Source organism: Balaenoptera acutorostrata, chromosome 4 (assembly GCF_949987535.1).
Source record: "Balaenoptera acutorostrata chromosome 4, mBalAcu1.1, whole genome shotgun sequence".
Lineage (NCBI taxonomy): Eukaryota > Metazoa > Chordata > Mammalia > Artiodactyla > Balaenopteridae > Balaenoptera > Balaenoptera acutorostrata.
The window spans coordinates 35,397,846-35,417,920 of record NC_080067.1 but is presented as its reverse complement, the minus strand read 5'-3'; the positions used below and the strand labels follow the sequence as shown (position 1 = coordinate 35,417,920).

General features: G+C 41.5%; 1 long non-coding RNA gene across 2 annotated transcripts in view; it reads left to right on the top strand.

Moving 5' to 3' along the window:
• Positions 1-20,075, top strand: part of LOC103007315 (uncharacterized) — a 117,659-nt gene that overhangs the window by 74,466 nt on the left and 23,118 nt on the right. Inside the window, exon 5 of one of the 2 annotated variants that reach the window (XR_003623914.2) lies at positions 18,815-18,905. The exons of the other annotated variant lie outside the window; for it this stretch is intronic. This is a non-coding gene — a long non-coding RNA (uncharacterized LOC103007315). Of the gene's footprint in view, positions 1-18,814; positions 18,906-20,075 lie in introns of those variants that run through there. 2 annotated transcript variants of the gene reach the window in all.

Here is a 20,075-nt window from a genome sequence, read left to right as displayed (position 1 = left end):
ATTTTCCGAAGGGGATATTTGGATAAAAACAAATATAGTGAGAAAAGGGGGGAATTCCCTGGTGGTCCAGTGGGTAGGACTTCGTGCTTTCACTGCTGAGGGCGCGGGTTCAAACCCTGGTCAGGAAACTAAGATCCCACAAGCTGTGCAGCGAGGCCAAAAATAAATAAAATAAAATAAGGAAAAAAGAGATAAAATATTGCAAGCAGCCTCTTATTTAAAAAGAAAGAGAAGGAAAGGGAACCCTTGTACACTGTTAATGGGAGTGTAAATTGGTGCAGCCACTGTGGAAAACAGTATGGAATTTTCTCAAAAAACTAAAAATAGACCCAGCAATTCCACTCCTGTTATATATCCCAAAAAACCGAAGACACTGATTCAACTGTACATGCACCCCAGTGTTCATAGCAGCATTATTTACAATTGCCAAGACGTGGAAACAACCTAAGTGTCCATCAATAGGTGAATGGATAAAGAAGATTTGGTATATATATATATATGGTGAAATAATACTCAGCCATAAAAAAGAATGAAATTTTGCCATTTTTCAGCAACATGGATGGAATTGGAGGGCATTATGCTATGTGAAATAAGTCAGATAGACAAAGACAAATACTGTGTGGTATGGTTTATATGTGGAATCTAAAAAATACAACAAACTAGGGAATATAACAAAATAGAAGCAGACTCAGATCTAGAGAACAAACTTGTGGTTATCAGTGGTGGGGGGAACATAGGGGCGGGGGAGTGGGAGGTAGAAACTATTGGGTGTAAGATAGACTCAAGGATGGATGGAAAAACATGGGGAGTATAGCCAATCTTTTGTAATAACTGTAAATGGAAAGTAACCTTTAAAAATAAAAAAAAAAATTAAAAATTAAAAAAAAAAAACCACAGTGGACACTACCCTTTCTGAAGCTCCAGTCCTGGAAGTGGCCCTTGCAGTAGAACTCTAGGCTGGGGAAGAGACTCTTAGCACAATGTAATTCAGGAGACAGGCTAGCAGGAAGGGATGGTGGTAACATAAGGACTGAGGGCTTGAGGTGGGCGAGGAAAGAGAGTGGGCGTGAGGGAGAGAGTCTGTGGAAGATGCTGCCTGCCCGCCAGGGGTGGTCATGAATGTGCCTGATGCCCGTGACCATGGCCAGGATCAGAGGCAGCTGACTCGACCACTGCCGCCACTCCTGAACCTTCTCCCCCTCGTGCTCTCTGGGTTGACTGGAAACATCCTTGAACCTGAAGTGAACAACTGTTTGACCCTCCTCTGAGCCCCACCTCCCTTCTCTAAGAATGACCAGGATGGAAGAATCAAGGCAGAAAAGTTTTACAAGCCTTGAAAAGAGTCCAAAAAGTCTGCCATCCAGAACCGATGTCCAATTATCTCTCAGCCTGTTTGTCAGTCAGCATTTACACAGCTCTCCATATTCACAGTGTGGGGAGCTGATGGCAGTCAGCAGTTAGCAGTCGGAACAGAGAACAAGACTAGGGTCATGGGTCCTGTTTTCAATTCTTCTTAGGATCCTGATTCATAGCCTGAATGAATCAGCCCCGAGCCCATTGCCTACAGGTCGAGGCCTCCTGCACAGTTGCAGGGCCGAACCCAAAACTTGACATCACCACCTCCTGGCCTATCAGGCCTGAGTCTGCAGCTCTCTCCTCACAGCAACGATTTCTCCTTTCCTCTCATCAGTCCTGGCAGACACAGCAAACAAATCAAAACCTAAACAAATGAGAATGCCAAAGCTTACTTGACCATTCAAAGATCAATGCAATTATAAACATCTCCGTACTTTCGACTGACTGCTTCATTATTAATATGAAAGTAAAACTCGTTCTGAGCTTTCACTGTGGTAAGTGTTCTGTAATGGCATTTACTGATATGGCCCTGATATTGAACACTTGGGAACAGATATAATAAATAAAGCATGTTACAAGTATGCTTACTTTAGGTTTGATTACTTTCCAGTCGGACAAGCATGGGTTTGAACGCTGCTTTGCCACTTGTTTGAGACGCTTAAATTCTCTGAGCCTCAGCTTCTGCATCAGAAAAACAAGGATATTACACCAACACCTAGGATTGTTGCAAAGATTAAACAAAATAAGATTTGAAAAAGCCCTAACAGAACATTTGAAAATGTAACACTTGAAAATATAACATTTGAAAATATAAATAGTAGCTATTATTTATGCTGTGTTAAATAAAAGTTGCAGCATAATGTAATCAGAAGATCCAGATAAACAGAGGGACTCTTAAAAAGCTTTTTTCTTCCTTTTTGCAGTCAACAGTGTTCATTGGGTACCTACGCTGTACCAGACACCATTCTAGAAGCAGGAAATACAGTAAGGAACAAGACAGGTAAGGTCCCAGCTCTCCTGGAGGTTACCTGAGAATGGCAGGGAGACAACAGAAAAATAAATAATTAATAAAGAAGATAATGTCAGATATTAGACAGGGTGATACAATAAATAAACAGCAATTGGTGGGTTATCAGGGACTAATTAGGGAATAAAGATCATAATTGAGGTGACAGTTCACAGAAGGAGGAGCCACAGGAATGTATGTGCGGGGTGGGGGAAGACAGAGGAAATGTCAAGTACCGAGGCTTGAAGTGGGATCAAGCCTGGCCTGGTTGGAGAGAATGGAGACAACTTTTCTTAGAGTGTAAGGAGGGAGAAGGAGAATGGTGTGAGATGAAGCTGGAGAGCTAGGCAGGACTTTTGAATTCCTAGCTCAGCTCTGCCACCAGCAAGCTGTTACGCCTTCGATAAAGAGCTTGAGCTCTTGGAGCCTCAGTTTTGCCATCTGTAAATTGGGGGGAAGTGGTGGACCTTGATATTGTTAAGGTCCTTTCAACTCTATGATTTGCACAGTATATAGATTGAATGCTGTGTTACTCTTGCTATGATGACAACACTGGGGTCAGTTATAACTCTTGCAAACTGCCTGGTTTTGTTTGTTTGTTAGTATTTTGATCTTTAGGAAAGGGTTACCCCGTAAAACCAACCAGGCCTCAAGATGTGGAATGCTTTACTCCCCTGATCTCAAAGCATCCTTTGAATTAGTTGTGGCCAAAAGACTAACTGACCACAGATGGTTTTTGGTTCCTGGTTTTGTTTATGGCAAACCACTAGCAGCTTACAGACAGTACCAGGAACCTAGTTTTCAATTTTTTATTTTAATTGTTCTGTACTGTGTCTTCTTGACATGTTTTCAAACATGTATTAAGGGGAGCATATATTAAGACACACAACTGAGTTTAGGAAAACTTTAAGACAGTTTCTATTTTGTTCAATAGCATTAACTAACATGGAAAATCATCCTGAATGGTCACATGAGTGTTGAAATGCTCTTTGTAAATCTTCATCATCTGGAATATGAAGAAAACTTTAACAATATTCTAGTAGCAGTCTCTTCTCTGGGGATTGAATATGCAGTTGGTCCACCACCACGACAAATGTACCTTTAGGAAATGACAAACCATTCACCATCATCACCAGTGACATTGCTAATTTAAAGTCAGAAGAGACAACTAAATAAAATTCCAAGCCATCCAGATCAAGATGGTTGACACTCATCTGAGATGCCTCTAGGATAACAAATTTACACCAAAACTATCCTGATCAAATTAGCAACTAACTACCCTGCTTAAGAGGCATTTTTCAAGTCCTTGTAACTTCTTTGGTGAACTACTCCAGCACTTAAAAAACAACAACAAAAACTTTCCAAGTTCTTCCTTATGCCTAACCTGAATCTGTTATATTGATTTCCAGGTTGTTCCCTCTAATTCTGCCTATGTGGTGGAAAGTAAGCTGGTGATCTTGGCCTGTTAACCTTTTAAAATAAATAACAATAACAAGCAACACACATAATGTTTACTAATCTAGGTTCTTGACAGAGTACTCATTTAATACTCACAACAATCCCATGAGGTAAGTACCGTTATAAACCCTACTTTACAAGGAGGAACACTGAGGTGCAGAGGCCAGACTGAGGCAGAGCTGGAATTTGAATCCATGGCATCTGATGTCAGGGTCCATGCTTTCAGCCACTCCACCATTTTGCCTCTCTCATAATCTACCTAGGCTGCTCTTCACAAATCTACCTCTTTTTTAGTTTAAGTGATTCATGAAAAGAAACCAGAAACATTCTTCTTTTTTCTCTCATAATTTAATAAATAAATGTATCATTTCCTTCTTCCTGAATGGAAGCCTAACATCTGTGCTTTGTCTCAAAACTTTCAGAAAGTGTGTTTGATTTATTCATGCTTTGTCCTTAATGGAGAAAAAGGCTTGCTGGGTCAAACTAAGCCCATGCGTCTCCCACCATCTGATTGTTTCAGAAAGTGCGATCCAGCACTGGAGTTACAGTCGGAATTCTGCCTGTCCTCTGGGAGAGCACAAGAGGCCACAAGATGAAATGCATAGCTGAGGCTGGCAAAGTGGATTGAAGAAACCTGATGTGTTGTTCAGGTTTATACAAAAGCTTTAGAGGCAATCTGGCTTTTCCTCTTCATTGAAATAACTGCTCTGGGCAGAGAGGTGGTAGCTCAATATTTCTATCTATCTGTCTATCTACACCACACACACATACACACACACACACACACGCACACACACACACACGTACACACACACACACACACACACACATCTTCTTTTTTGTTTTCCTTATTGTAACTACTGTGATGATTTCCTGTTTAGTCTCCCAAGTCTCCATCATAAATAGAAGAGCCCACTCTCCTAATTGTCTGTTTCCTCAGCAAAATTGCAAACTAGAAACCTAAAATAGAGAATGCATATAATGTAAGTATATGAAAGATTATATTTGATATCTATCTATCTATCTATAATGGAAATGTATTTCAGGCCACAAACTTCGTGGCATAAAATATATAACTTTGTTTAGTCTCTTTATAACCATACTTAGTATATCTTATGTGGAAACAACCTCAGTCGAGGGAAGTTTCCCTCTCCCTCCTAGGTTGCTGGGCCCAGGCATTGGGTAGGAGGGGGCATCTGGTCTGGGTCATTGTCCGTCCAATGATGGATGTTCCTCCAATGAATAAAATCCTCATTCCTGTCTGCTATCCCATTGCCCATGCAGGGAGGCTGCAAGGCTCCCAGGGTTTGGCTCTGTCAGAGGTCAGGGCATAGCTCTGTGAGGCTGCCTGGGGCCATGTACCCAGCACTCCGGCACATGCAGGTGTTCCAGGTGACCCTGTGTCTGGCTGCCGCCCCAGCCTTTGAGTGGGTTGGAGGGGCAAGCGAGTATAGATGCTCACCACTTTCAGTGCCTATGATCTCATCTGGTTTTTTTCCACACTTTTCTTCACCTTTTGCCCCGGGTCTCAGCCTGGAGGAGGGAGCAGCCCTTGGTAACCCCCTGTCAAGGCTCACTAGAGTTTAGTTAACCTCCCCTTACCTCCACTCCAATTCTCTTCTTTTTGCTCGCTCCCTAAACTGTGGATCTTTGGGGAAATGATGAGTTGAAGGGAAGACTCACTCTCTAGGTTTTTTTTATGATTGAGCACTTGCACTTTGAGAGCCAAAAGCCTTTCTCTGCTATAGGAGTTTTAAGCTGAGGTCTGTGTCTCATTGACAGCAACAGGCAAAGAGAAATGGAATGTGAGATACATTGATCTTTCCATCCAGTCATGTGTACTCATTTAGGAGTATGTGATAAAGGCCTACTATATGTATCCCAACATGATATATACATATATGTATGTAATACTCAAGAAGTGTATTTACACATATAGGCATGATTCACCCATGTGGTTTTAGTCTAGGGATTATAGCTTTGGGGAAAAATTAAACCGTGGATAAATACTTCTATCCAGTTTTTAAATATTTAAGTCACAGCATTTTTTATTTATGTTTTTAATTTAGGGTTTGTAGGATGTTGGGAGAAATGGAGAACCAGAAGAGTAGATAGATGATAGATAGATAGATAGATAGATAGATAGATAGATAGATAGATAGGTAGATAGATAGATAGATAGAGATGCAGAGGTAGATATCTCATCACCAATTGTAGAAGCAAGAGTTTCTGACTCAAGCATGCTATAATAATCAATGTATATAACCCTAGTCATGTCATTTAGCTTAACTAACAGTCTCATTTTCATCATTAAGAGTTTAAAAGTGCTCAAATACATGGCAAATATAAGATCACAGATTTCAAGTAATGAAGTTGACTGTGCTTGAAGTTTAAAATATTGGCTTATTCGTGAATAAGACATTTTAGAACACTAATCAGACATAAAGAATTCCCAGCCCTTGCACCAGATGCCACAATTCAGTATGTTTTTCTTGGTATGAAATTGCCTTCAAGCTGACTCAGACACACTTAGCAAAAAGTCAGATCATATAAGATCTTTCTAACAAGCTGTGTGAAAGGAGTTATTGAAAAGGAAGCAAATCAATCTTTGATTGGATTGGTCACATCTTTAACTTATTCCTACTAGTCTAAGGCAAGAATTTAATTTTTATTTCTCCCTAAACATGCAAAGAGAAGTATTCCTCCTGTGGCAGTTTTTGATTACCTGTGTGGAGGAGACAGCTGTTTAGAGAAAAGAGACCTGCATTTTTCTGAATAGCCTGAACCGTGAAGGGACAATATTCCTCTTCCAGGTTGTTGGACAGGAGCCTGTTTTTATTCCTGGATGTGTAAACATATTGTCACTGTAAACCCTAAGTGATAAGATTCATGGAAAACATATTCTCAGGGGTTACCTGGGACAGACAGGAGGTGGAATCCTAGGGGAAGTGGCCTGAGGTAAGTGTGACCACATTTAACAAGTAAAAATACAGGACGCCCAGTTAACTTTAAAATGCAGATAAATAGTGTAAGTCCCAAATATTGCATGGAACATCCCTACCAAGGTGGAATCATGTGAAGACAGGAAATGGCCACTGGGCAAGGACTCAACAACCAAAAGAGTAAACAAGTGATCACTGAGGCCATTGTAGCCTCAGAAAATAGCGGAGAGCCAAATTCCACCAAATTCCCCCCCAGGAGGCTGGCAAACTGAAACGGTAATGCTAACATGAGCCTACCTTGGAATTAGCCTGAGCTGCTCAGCACAGCATCCAAGCAAGATCAAAGTGGGACAGAAAAGGAACAGGGACCTGTGTACCTAGGTTGCTGGGTCTGTCACGCCAATCTGTGACTTGTCATTAAGTTATCTTTAAACCATGGTTTATAACCATGAATTCAATTTCCTTAATAGTTATAGGACTATTCAAATTATTTCATATTGGCTGAGCTGTGGTAGTTTTGTACTTTTCAAGGAGTTGGTCCATTTCATCGAAGTTGTCAAATTTATGCATGTAGAATTCTTCATAGTATTCCCTTATTGTCTTTTTTTTTTTTTCTAAATGAGAAGGCCGTAAGATCCAGTATTTTTTTTTTATAAATTTATTTATTTATTTATACTTATTTTTGGCTGTGTTGGGTCTTCGTTTCTGTGCGACGGCTTTCTCCAGTTGCAGCGAGCGGGGGCCACTCTTCATCGCAGTGCGCGGGCCTCTCACCATCGTGGCCTCTCCCGTTGCGGAGCACAGTCTCCAGACGCGCAGGCTCAGTAGTTGTGGCTCACGTGCAGGCTCAGTAGTTGTGGCTCACGGGCTTAGTCGCTCTGCGACATGTGGGATCTTCCCAGACCAGGGCTCGAACCCGTGTCCCCTGCATTGGCAGGCAGATTCTTAACCACTGAGCCACCAGGGAAGCCCCCTTATTGTCTTTTTGATGTCTGCAAGGTCTGTAGTGATATCTCCCGTTTCATTCTTGATACTGGTGATTTGTTTCATCTCTTTTTACTTTGTCAGTCTTGCTGGAGGTTTGTCAATATTGATTTTTTTTTTTCAGAGAACTGGTTTTTTGTTTCAATTATTTTCTCTATTGTTTTTCCATTTTAAATCTCATTGATTTCTGCTATTCTCATAAATATTTTATTCTTTCTGCTTGCTTTGGGTTTAATTTACTCTTCTTTTTCTAGTGTCTTAAGCTGAAAGCTTAGAGACATTTCTTCTTTCCTAATATGTCTCTAATTCTATAATTTTCCCTTGAAGCACTGTTAGCTGATATGCTATGTTTCATTTTCATTCCACTAAAACTATTTTGTAATTTACCTTGTGATTTCCTCTTTGACTGGTGGGTTTTTTAGCACTGCTTTTTAGCAGAAGCCTACATCAGTGTCTACACAGGCAAAGGTGAATGGAGAGGTGAAGCGAGGGGTCTCCACAATCCCTGCGCAATGCCGGAATCCCACTCCATTGAGGAAAATCGTCCCTCTTCTGTGTTGGGGCGCTTTTGAAGGAACTTTATCCCTTTGTCATGGCCGGCTGGGTCCAGCCATCCAGGGCCAACAGCCCTCTCAGTGGTCTGTTATGTCCCAGGCCCTGGGATATTTATTGTAGCTAAAGGCAATGAGGTTGGGGTGGGAGAGGAGGGTCCGGGTCAGGGATATTGTTTACAGCAATATCTCACTCTGGCCATCCCAGCTATTCAGCTTCATGCCCCCTCTGCCTATACATTCTTCATCCCGTGGAATCTGGCCAAGAATATGAACCATTTTACTGTGCTGTTAGGTTCTGGCAGCAGAGTAGGGGGCTCTCTGAAAGAACTAAAGAACCAAACTGGAGAGGCGGGGATGGGCCAGGGCACATCCTGTGGGTCCTGTAATTATCTGTAAATATCTGTATAGCGGGCTGTTATCTGCTTTCTCTGTCCACTGGGTGTGCATTGATTTAGACTTCTCCACTTGGGGAAACTCTGTGAAACCGTCTGATGGTTTGTGTGGAAGAAAAGATAACCTGTCTCCCCGCACACTCCCCATTGGTGTCAATTGAATAAATGTACTTGAACTCCAAAAAAAAAAAAAAAAAACCACATTAATTTTCAAATATTTAAGGATTTTCCAGATAGCTTCCTGTTCCTAAGTTTTAGTTTAATTCAGTTATGGACAGAGACCATAATTTGTATGATTTTAATACTTTTTAATTTGTTGAGGTTTGTACTAGGGCCAAGAATATTGTCTATATTAGTGAATGTTTCATGTATACTTGACAAGCATGTGTATTCTGCTGTTATATCAAATGTCCTAAAATACCAATTAGGTAAAATATATTGATAGTGTTTTAAGGCCTTCTATATTCTTTTTAGTTTAAAACTTTATTTAATTTTTTTAACTGAAATACAATTTAATACCATAAAATTCACCCTTTTAGTGTATACAATTCAGTAGTTATTAGTATATTCACAAAGTTGTACAACAATCATCACTATCTAATTCTAGAACATTTTAATCACACCAAAAGAAATCCCATATCTCTAGCAGAGTCATTCCCCATTTGCCCTACTGGCAACCACTAATCTACTTTCTGCCTCTGTCACTTTGCCAATTCTGGACATTTCATATAAGTGGGATCATACAATATGTGGCCTTTTGTGTTTAGCTTCTTTCACTTAGCATGTTTTCAAGGTTCATTCATGTTGTAGCAGGTACCAGAACTTCATTCTTTTTTATGGCAAATAATATTCCATTGTATGATATACAGTTAATCCTCATTATTCCCAGATTCCACATTTGCTAATTCACCTACTCACTAAAATTTATTTGTAACCCCAAAATCAATACTCACAGTGCCTTCGTGGTCATGTGCAAACATGACAGAGTAACAAAAATTTGGAGTCACCCTATGCTTCAGCTCTCATACTGAAAAGAAGTGTCCTTTTCATAGTCTACTTAGTGCCATGTTTCTTGCTTTTTTTTTTTTTTTTGCTTTTTTGTTGATGATTTTACTGTTTAAAATGGCCCCCAACATAGTGCTGAAGTCCAATCTAGTGTACCTAAGCACAGGAAGCCTGCAATGTGCCTTACAGAGAAAATGCATGTGTTAGGTAAGCTTCATTCAGACATAAGTCATAGTGCTATTGGTCCTGAGTTCAGTGTTAATGAATCAAGTGTCTTTAAATAAATAAATTGTCCTTAAATGAAGACAAATATTTTAAAAGATTATATATCGATCAGTTAACAAAATTGCTATGGCCAGAGGCTCACAGGAACCTAACTCTGTACTTCCTCCAGATGTAATTGTTCAGTATTAGCCAATTCAGTATTTGTAGTGACTTTATCACTCTATTACATTTTGCTTACCCATTTTTTAGTTGATGGATTTTGGTTGTTTCCACTTTTTGGCATCATGAATGATGCTATTATGAATATTTATAAACAGATTTTTGTGCCTCTATATTCTTTCTGATTTCCTGTCTACTTGTTCTGTTGATTACTGAGAGAGAAATGTTGAAGATTCCAACTGTAACTGTGGATCTCTCTGTATCTCATTTCAGTTCTATCAGTTTTACTTCATGTATTTTGAAGTTCTGTATTAAATGCATACATATTTAGGATTGGTATAGCTTCTTGGTTAATTAACCCTTTTAGTATTATGTAATGTCCCTGTTTATGCCTAATAATATTCCTTGTCTCAATTGGATGCCAGACACTGTGAAGTTTACATGCTAGAGTTTGTTATATTCCTTTAAATAGTGTTGGATTTTATTCTGGTGCACATATAAAGTACTTGGAATCATTTGGACCCTTTTGAGGCTTGCTTCTCGGCTCTGTTAAAGTGAGTTCAGAGCAGTCTTTAGTAAAGGGCTAATTTAGCTCTACTACTAAGATAAACCCCTTCTGAGGATTATACTCAATGCCCCTTGTATTACAAAGTCTTTCTACTCTAGCTTGTTGGAATATACACTATTCCAGCTCTAGTGATTTTTCTGTCACTCATTTTCAGTGGCTCTTTCCCTGCCTCTGATACATGTACAGATATATACTCAGCCAAACACTTGAGGATATTCCTCTATAGATCTCCATTCTATTCCCCTCCTCCCCTTCCCCCTCCCCTTCTCCTCCTCCTCCTCCTTCTCCTTCTTCTTCCTCTTCTCTTCTACCTCTATCTCTATCTCTACCACCATCTCTCTCTTTCCTTCCTGTCTGGTATTATATCCTGAAACAAAAATTCTAGCTGCCTTGACTTCCTCCCAAACTCTGTTCTATATCTCCTCAGCTTAGTGAGATTGCCAGGCTGTGCTGGGCTCCTCTTTCCTGTGCTGCATCTTAGAAAGAACCTTCAGGAATTGAGCTGGGGCTATCACAGGCTCACCTCATTTGTTCCCCACCTGTCAAATATTACAATCCTGCACAGCCTGTCGTATATCTGAAAACTGTGGTTTTATATATTTTGTTTGGTTTTCTAGTTGTTTAAGACAGGAGGATAAATCTGGTCCTGGTTCCTCCATCTTGACTTAAAGTGGAATTCCTTAGAGCCCTGAGTGTTCTTTTTTTTTTTTTTTAATTTATGTTATTGAAGTATAGTTGATTTACCATGCTGTGTTAATTTCTGCTGTACAGCAGATTCAGTTATACATATACATATTCTTTTTCATATTCTTTTCCAATATAGTTCCCTGTGCTATACAGTAGAACCTCGTTGTTTATGCATTCTATATATAATAGTGTGCATCTGCTAATCCCAAACTCCCAATCCATCCCCCCCCCCACCCCCCTCACCCTTGGCAACCACAAGTGTGTTCTCTATATCTCTGAGTCCGTTTCTGTTCCGTAGATAAGTTCATTTGTGTCATATTTTAGATTCCACATATAAGTGATAACATATGGTATTTGTCTTTCTCTGTGTGACTTACTTCACTTAGTATGATAATCTCTAGCTCCATCCATGTTGCTGCAAATGGCATTATTTCATTATTTTTTGTGGATGAGTAGTATTCCATTGTATATATGTACCATATCCAAGTGTTCTTTTTAAATGAAACTAACCCTCTTGCCTCCCTGCTGGAAACTTTTCAATGACTTCCTTGGCAGTTGGGTTTTAAAAGAGTGAATAAATGAAGGAGGAAAGCGATGTGTGGATGTCTCTATAGATAGAGGAAGCTAAAACATTTCCTTTAGAGAGCCAGAAATAGTAATGAAGTCTAAACAATTAAAAGTACTAACTCATGAGGGGGAAGGTTGAGGAGAATTATAAAGGCAGAATGGAGCAAACCATGGTCTGTGATCCCAGTGTTTTGGAGAGGGAGTCCCTCTACCAGAATCTATAATTGTGACTACAGCAATATCTCACTCTGGCCATCCCAGCTATTCAGCTTCGTGCCCCCTCTGCCTGTACATTCTTCATCCCATGGAGTCTGGCCAAGAATATGAACCATTTTACTGTGCTGTTAGGTTCTGGCAGCAGAGTGGGGGCTCTCTGAAAGAATTAAGGAACCAAACTGGAGAGAGATCTCCTTTTTCCTCCAAATCTGAAAACTGAGAAGATGGAAAGATGGACAATATTTGACGGAAATGGGTCCAACTAATTGGTAAAAAGTTGGATGAGGTTTCAACCTGTCTGCTATGGACTGAATTGTATCCCCTCAAAACTTATATGTTGAAGCCCTAATCCCCAATGTGACTATATTTGGAGATAAAGATTTTAGGAGGTAATTAAGGGCAATAAGGTTAAATGAGGTCATAAGGGTGGGGTCCTAATCCAGTAAGATTTGTGGCCTTATAAGAAGTTCACATGCACACACCAAGGAAAAGCTGTGTGCTAAGAAGCTGGCCATCTGAAAGCCAGGAAGGAGACCCCACCAGAACCTGATCATTCTGGCACCTTGATCTCAGCCTTCTGGCCTCCAGAACTGTGAGAAAATTATTGATACTTTCTGCTGTCTGAGCCACCCAGTTTATTGTATTTCGTTATGGCAACGCAAGCTGACTAAGACACTGTCTGAGAACCGGTAGGTTCAGGAGGGGACCCCTTAGGAGAGAAGTCATTTTCTGCTTCTGACTGAGTCTTGAGGTTGACAGAGCCATTTAACCCACAATCAGAGAAGGAGAAGGACTCTCTAGTCTGGGTGCTTTTTGCTAAGACTGTTTGCTTGCCAGGGAAGCGCAATTGTGGGTCTAATCTTTTTAACTTCTACCCTGGGTTCTGGGGGAGATCTAGGACTTCCTTGGTAACTAGAAAGATGTTGTCTAAGGCAAGAAAGATACCAACATTTATTGAGGGTTACTATGTGAGGTGCTGTGCAGACCTTAGAGACCTCATCTTATGTAATCTTAACAGCAATCCTCATTTTAAAGATGATGAAACTGAGGAAGCTGGGAAAGGTTACAGGCCTGCCTTCAAGCTGGGGCTCTGTGCCATAAAATGAAAGAGATTCTCAGGTTTTGTGGTGAGAGCTCACGCCAGGTTGGAAGTTTGACCCCTACATAAGGCAACCATGTATGTGATGTATCCTGTGCATGTCACAGTAAACTATAAACAGAATGATTTCCTTTGGAGGGTTTAATATGCTGTCACAGTACAATTTCCAAAAAGTTATAAACGTGACTGTTGTACAAATATAGGATGAACACATGTCAAAGATTTTATTCCTTAATGAGGAAACTAATAAGACAGTAAAGCTGGTGCAAAGAGCATTGGAGGATTTGAGGCAACGAAAAAATAAGAGATTGCTAGATTAGATTCAAAACTTGTTATAAAATCATAATCTTTGTGGTTATCTTTTCTACCAGACAGAAATTATTTGCATCTCTAGTAGACAAAAAAAAATTTTTTTTAATCTACAAGTTAACATGGAATTTCACAAAGTCTGGAACCTTTAAGCATTGGGTTAAAAGGGGTCAAATTAAGACACATTCCCCTAGATAATTAAATACTCACTGGTGTGTTTGTTTAGTAACACCTCAGTGTGATATTGAAAGGCTGTGTGTACTCTCTTAGTCTTATTTCCAAGTATGGTCGATTATTTTTCTTAATAATACACTAAAAAACCTATTGCAATAGACCTTTGACAGATGGTGGGTCCAGGTTTTATGAGGCCTGTAGCTTACATAATACTGGGGTTTCTCTTTTTTAAAAAGAATGCAAAAATATTTTACTTTTGCAAATCTTACAAAAATACATGAACATGAGAACATGTTGTTTATACACTTCCAGGGCCTTGGAAGGAGCCATGCATGAAAGGGTCCTGAGGTTTAATTGCATTAGCTTTATGGTTGATTGCTTCTGCCTTTGACCATAGTGTTATTTTTGTATAAAAATAATAAAGAAGCTAGTGGAAAATAATTTGTTTTACTTTAAATCTCAAATATTCTGTAATCAAGAACCTTTAACTCTGGGTTAAAAACTGTATCACCAACCTAAATACCTATAATTTTTTTGAGCTACCTAATATTGTGTATCATGTTAGGATCATTCAGTTCACTGTTCCAAGTTATTAACACGGGCAATTCTGTTGAGTGAATTCCCTACAGCTTTGAAATTTGTCTTTAAAATCTTATACCAGAAAATATATGCAGGCGTTGAATTTTCACTGGCCTGGAAGACATTAAGGGCTAGTATTAATAAAATGATTCATTTGTGTTTAGTCCATGTGTGATGGACTTAACTTGTTAAATGAATGTGTGTTCTTGCCAGACTCTCTTTTATCCCCATTTACTATAGAGGCTTCTGCCTTCACCAGCTCAGTTACTTCCCAGCTCCAATTCTGCCTTTACCAGACTGGTTCCTCCACATTTGATGGAGACTTGGGGTGGGAGAGGGAGGACAAGGAAGAGAAAAGGGAGATGCAAGGACAGTATGAAAGTGCAAGTATAAATGTACTGAGCTCTTACTCTATGTGCCAGGCACCATTCTTAGAGTTCTGTACAGATTAACCTACACGAGGCAAGCATTACTACTATTCTTATATCACAAAAGAGGAAACAAAATGATTAAATAACTTTCCCAGGTAAAACCAAAACCTACATGTTTTCGCCCCAGAGCAAAGTCATATTCAAAGAAACACAAAAGATTCTGTGTCTTTTCTTTGTAGGTCCTTTGAAAAATGTAGAGTCTAAACATAGAGTTTATATCTACTCATTAAAATCCATTGGGCCCTCCTACTCTCCAATTCCATGTGCATTTGGTTTTAAATGACAAAAATCCAATTAAAACTTTCTCAAGCCAAAAGGGTTCTGTTGAGGCTCTTGTAACTTTGAGTGTTCTCCATTCAGGCATGGCTGGATCCAGCACCTTTAGTGATGCCATCAGATCTGTGTGTGTTTCTCTCTTCACCTCTTGGCACTGCTTTCCTCTGTGTGATAGCTTTGTTCCACAGGCAGTTTTTCCCACACTGCTGGGGAAATTGCCTGCAGCAACTCCAGCCTTACACAATCCCTACAACTAGAAATCCTAGAATAAAATAGATACCTTCTCTCTCCCAGTGTCTATGAGTCCTGTCACAAGGAAGGCTAGTGCCCTGAAGGATTAATACTTCTTTTTTTTTTTAACTTTAATTTTATTATTTATTTATTTATTTATTTATTTTTGGCTGTGTTGGGTCTTCGTTTCTGTGTGAGGGCTTTCTCTAGTTGCAGCAAGTGGGGGCCACTCTTCATCGCGGTGCGTGGGCCTCTCACTATCGTGGCCTCTCTTGTTGCGGAGCACAGGCTCCAGACGCACAGGCTCAGTAGTTGTGGCTCACGGGCCCAGTTGCTCCGTGGCATGTGGGATCTTCCCAGACCAGGGCTCGAACCCGTGTCCCCTGCATCGGCAGGCAGATTCTCAACCACTGCGCCACCAGGGAAGCCCGGATTAATACTTCTGATTGGTCAGATAGTATCATAGGGAGGTGGGGAAGATCATGGGAGAACTTAGCCCTTCCAGGACCACATGGAATGTGAGAGGCATAGTGCCCCAAAAGGAAAGGAGAAAGAATACCAATCAGGTGAAATCAACCAACATCCATGATATCCTGAAATGCTCTGCTCTCCCTCCTGATGCTAACCCAGAAATCCCTCCTATTCATGCTATTCAAAAACTAGCGTCTCACACGCCAACCACCCTGTATCAGTCTACCCAGAGCTCTCAACAGATTACATGTCTGTTTTGCTATTCCCCACTTTCATTGCCTCCTTCTGATTTAGAAGAACGTATCAATCATTTACATTTTAATGTGATTTTTTCCACTAATGTACCATCTCCAAATAATATTTGGATTTAAAGCCTAAGCAAGTCATTCAAGCCTTTATTCCCAGCTTAAATTAATTCTAGCATAGGCAAACAGGGAAGGAGGCCCTTCCTTGTAACACACCAAAGTCCAGCAGTTGTCCATTTTTGCATAGGCAAGCCATTGTCACACAGAGCCACCGATGTTAAACCCTTCTGCTGATCACACACCAGATCACCAAGGTAGGAAAACAGAATCTGACAGCAGCCTATGCACAGAGAATTCCTTCCACAAACAGTCATAAGGTTTCTTTTAGGCCTGGGACAGAGAGGCAGTCACTTTCCACAGGGGATTTTCTAGGACTCAGAATGATCTTACCTTCTCTGTTTACCCAAACCAAATAGTTGGCCGGACCACATTTCATCTCATGTTGCCATATCTGAGCAGCCCTCTTAAATATCCTTGCACAATTCTTTTTTTTTTTTTTTAACTTCCTCTCTCCATCTTAGCAAAAAACACTTTATAAGCCCTCACCTTAGTCATTTTTGACCACTTAATGCCTCTTCTTTTATCTGCAAAGTAAATCTTTTGGACAAGGGCTGCCTACAGCTAGGAAAGAGGGGAGAATTATATTGGCAGGATGATGGAGTAGCATCCCAGAAGCTACAAACAGCAGGAGTAAATGGAACACGACATTTCTTTCCCAGCACTGGGCAGAGGAGGCTATTATTAAACTGACTAAGAATTCACGCCTAGAGCAGCAGCCAGGAGATCTCCACTGCTGGGCCAACCTTTGTTTTTTAAATACATTCTGCCCACAGGTGGCCCAGCGTTTCCTCCAAATTGTTTCTTGTCAACAAAGGAGCTCACCCCTCACCCTCCCACTTTCCACCCCAAAGTGTTGCAAGTTCTACCTTGAACCTACAAGCAAGACAAAAGTGTGGTTTTTCTAGCAGAAGGAAATGCATTATATATTCCTCTATTTCTTCCACATGCTTCTGGTTGTATTGGCATTGATTCATGTAGAAAACTTATTCCCCAGGGGAAAGACTTTGCTAATACAGGAATGCTAAACAATACACACATCACCAGAGTTTATTTTCTTCATTCTGTTGGTGACATTGGCCCCTGTGGGCCCGTAATCAATAGGAGCTTGCTATTTCCTTGCTGTAAAACACTCTGCCATAAAATATTGCCCTCCCTTCCTGTCTTCCTTAGGGCAATGTTTCTCTGTCAACCAATACCATTGTAGCTGGGGTCCCAAGGCAGCTTAGGCTGTGTTTCCAGGAAAATTCAGGCCTGTCCAGGGACCTCTGGAACCCTGTGGTTAAATAAGAGGAGCCCATTTGTAGGTCCTTTTGCCTGTGGGTCCAAAAAGCTAACAGGAGGAAACTCCTAAACGAAGAAGAATTGGTGTGTGCACTAATGTTGAGTGGGGGGTGATTTTGAGTACAGTGGAGGGCTCAGGGCTCACATCGCCCTCCGGATCGGTCTTCCTGATGCCCTTCACGCTTAGCTTTCCCCTATACCCCCTCTCCCCAGTCTCTGGCTAGAGCTGGGGAAGTTGAAGTACTAAAATAAAGGAGAGACTGTATTGTTGGGCCACTCAAGATGGCTGCTCTCTTGCTCTCTGTACATCCCCTGCTTGATCAGTCCCCGCTTCACTCACATGACTATCCAATCCTCTTAATTATAAGACTTAATTGGCCCCGGTAACTTCTGTGCCCACCTGCAGTCGATTCCCCCTATAAAGGGCAGCCTCCTTCTCCCCTGAGTAGTGAAGGTTTCTGCCACGTCCTGCCTACGTTCTGCTGCACACCGGTATGGTATCGCTCCAGGACCCTTTGTGTAAGATCCCCCTGTCCAATAAACCCTTGAAGTGTCTCTCACTGTCTCTGGGCTCTTTCTTTGGTCCCAAGTCTGGGCAACTAAAACAGTTGTGGGCCTGCGGGGTGCAGCGCAACAGAGGTGTTTCACTAAAATTTCTGGAGAGCAGAAAGATGCACTCCCTTGTGGCCCGTGTTACAGACCGTAACACAAATGGACAACAGTGTATTTCCCCCACTTCAAAGGGGACAACCTGGGAGCCCCCATTGTCATCCAGAGCAGTAGAAAGCCAAGGCCACCTGGCATAGCCCAGTGCTACCTGGATGGAGAAGGCTAGCAAAGCCATGGAGAGAGGCTATGATCATGTCTCACTGAGGTTGCCATGATCCTGCATTATTTGGGAATAATTTAGTGGGGAGTCGGGGATGGGAAGGATGTGTATCTAGAGTTCCTGGAATTCTGTGATTAGAGTCTCAGTCAGTAAAAAATAACTCTATTACTAATTCTGTAACCCTGTTTTCCCCTATGTTTGGTGTGGGGAAATGAGATGCACAGTTATGATAAAAATGCATTTGTTCGGGGCTTCCCTGGTGGCGCAGTGGTTGAGAATCTGCCTGCTAATGCAGGGGACACGGGTTCGAGCCCTGGTCTGGGAAGATCCCACATGCCGCGGAGCGGCTGGGCCCGTGAGCCACAATTGCTGAGCCTGCGCGTCTGGAGCCTGTGCCCCGCGACGGGAGGGGCCGCGATAGAGAAAGGCCCGCGCACCGCGATGAAGAGCGGTCCCCGCACCGCGATGAAGAGTGGCCCCCGCTTGCCGCAACTGGAGAAAGCCCTCGCACGAACCGAGGACCCAACACAGCCAAAAATAAATAAATAAATAAATAAATAAGAAAAAAAAAAAAAAAATGCATTTGTTCGATCGTTTGTACTTCTTTTCCCCCAAAGATAATTTTGACTTTAAGTTACTTCATTTTCTAGGTCCTAAATGATCTGCCATTTGGGATCGGTCTGGGTTTTCGTTGGTTCTGTAATGTACACCATTTCCAAGAGGCCCCTAGAAGTGTGGAAAGTCAAGGTAGGTTCAGAGATTATAATATTGATTTCAAATAACAAATACACTTCCACTGGGAAAAAACAGAGCAGCCAAATCTTCAGCTAAGCTTCTACTGGGTGTCCCTTTTATAAAACTGCAATTTGGATGCCTGCAATTATTTGCATTTTTGTTACTAATTGCTCCTACCATTGGTGCAGCCAACCACTTTGGGGTGCAATTACCCCCTCATGGGAGCAATTACAGATGAAAACAGTTCTGCACGTGCAGCTAATTGTGACAAAACAAAAGGCGGCTGGGGAGGACAATTTGGCTCATCAAGTCACAACTCCAACTTCAAACGCGTGCCAGCCCCAAACAGGCAGAACAGTGGGACAGGGTACGGACACCTCCTCTGGGTGTTATGAGCTGGAGCGGTCCTTCCACTGTTTACTAATGTATTCTGGGAGGGTTAGATTGTAGACTTTTTTTTTTTTTTTTTTAATTTATTTTTGGCTGTGTTGGGTCTTCGTTGCTGCATGCGGACTCTCTAGCTGCGGGGAGTGGGGACCACTCCTTGTTGCGGTGAGTGGGCTTCTCATTGTGGTGACTTCTCTTGTTGCAGAGCACGGGCTCTAGGCGCGTGGGCTTCAGTAGTTGTGGCGCAGAGGCTCAGTAGTTGTGGCTCGCAGGCTCCAGAGCGCAGGCTCAGTACTTGTGGCGCATGGGCCTAGCTGCTCCGCGGCACGTGGGATCTTCCTGGACCAGGGCTCGAACTTGTGTCTCCTGCATTGGCAGGCGGGTTCCCAACCATTGCGCCACCAAGGAAGCCCCTGTAGACTTCTTTAATTGGAAAAGAACAGCTCAGCTTGGCTACTCGTTGGCCTTTGGCTAAAGTGGGTTCTAGCTACCAAATCAAGCCAAAGAGCCCTCTAAATAAGCACCCAGACTCTCAGATAATGCCAGATTCTAATGAAATTCTTGTTTATTTTTTAACAAAGAACACTGACATATCCATTCCATTGAACTATAATACACACCCAGGTCTCCCTCCCCACACCAACATAACTGCTTCAGCTTTAGGATTGGGAGTGATGGTTTAATGAGCTGACACATGCGGTCTGATTACCAGGAGCAGTGGCTCTGATTGGCAAAATGTATCAAGCATTCTACCCAAATCATCCTAGGGTTTCCAGGCAGCCCTCACAA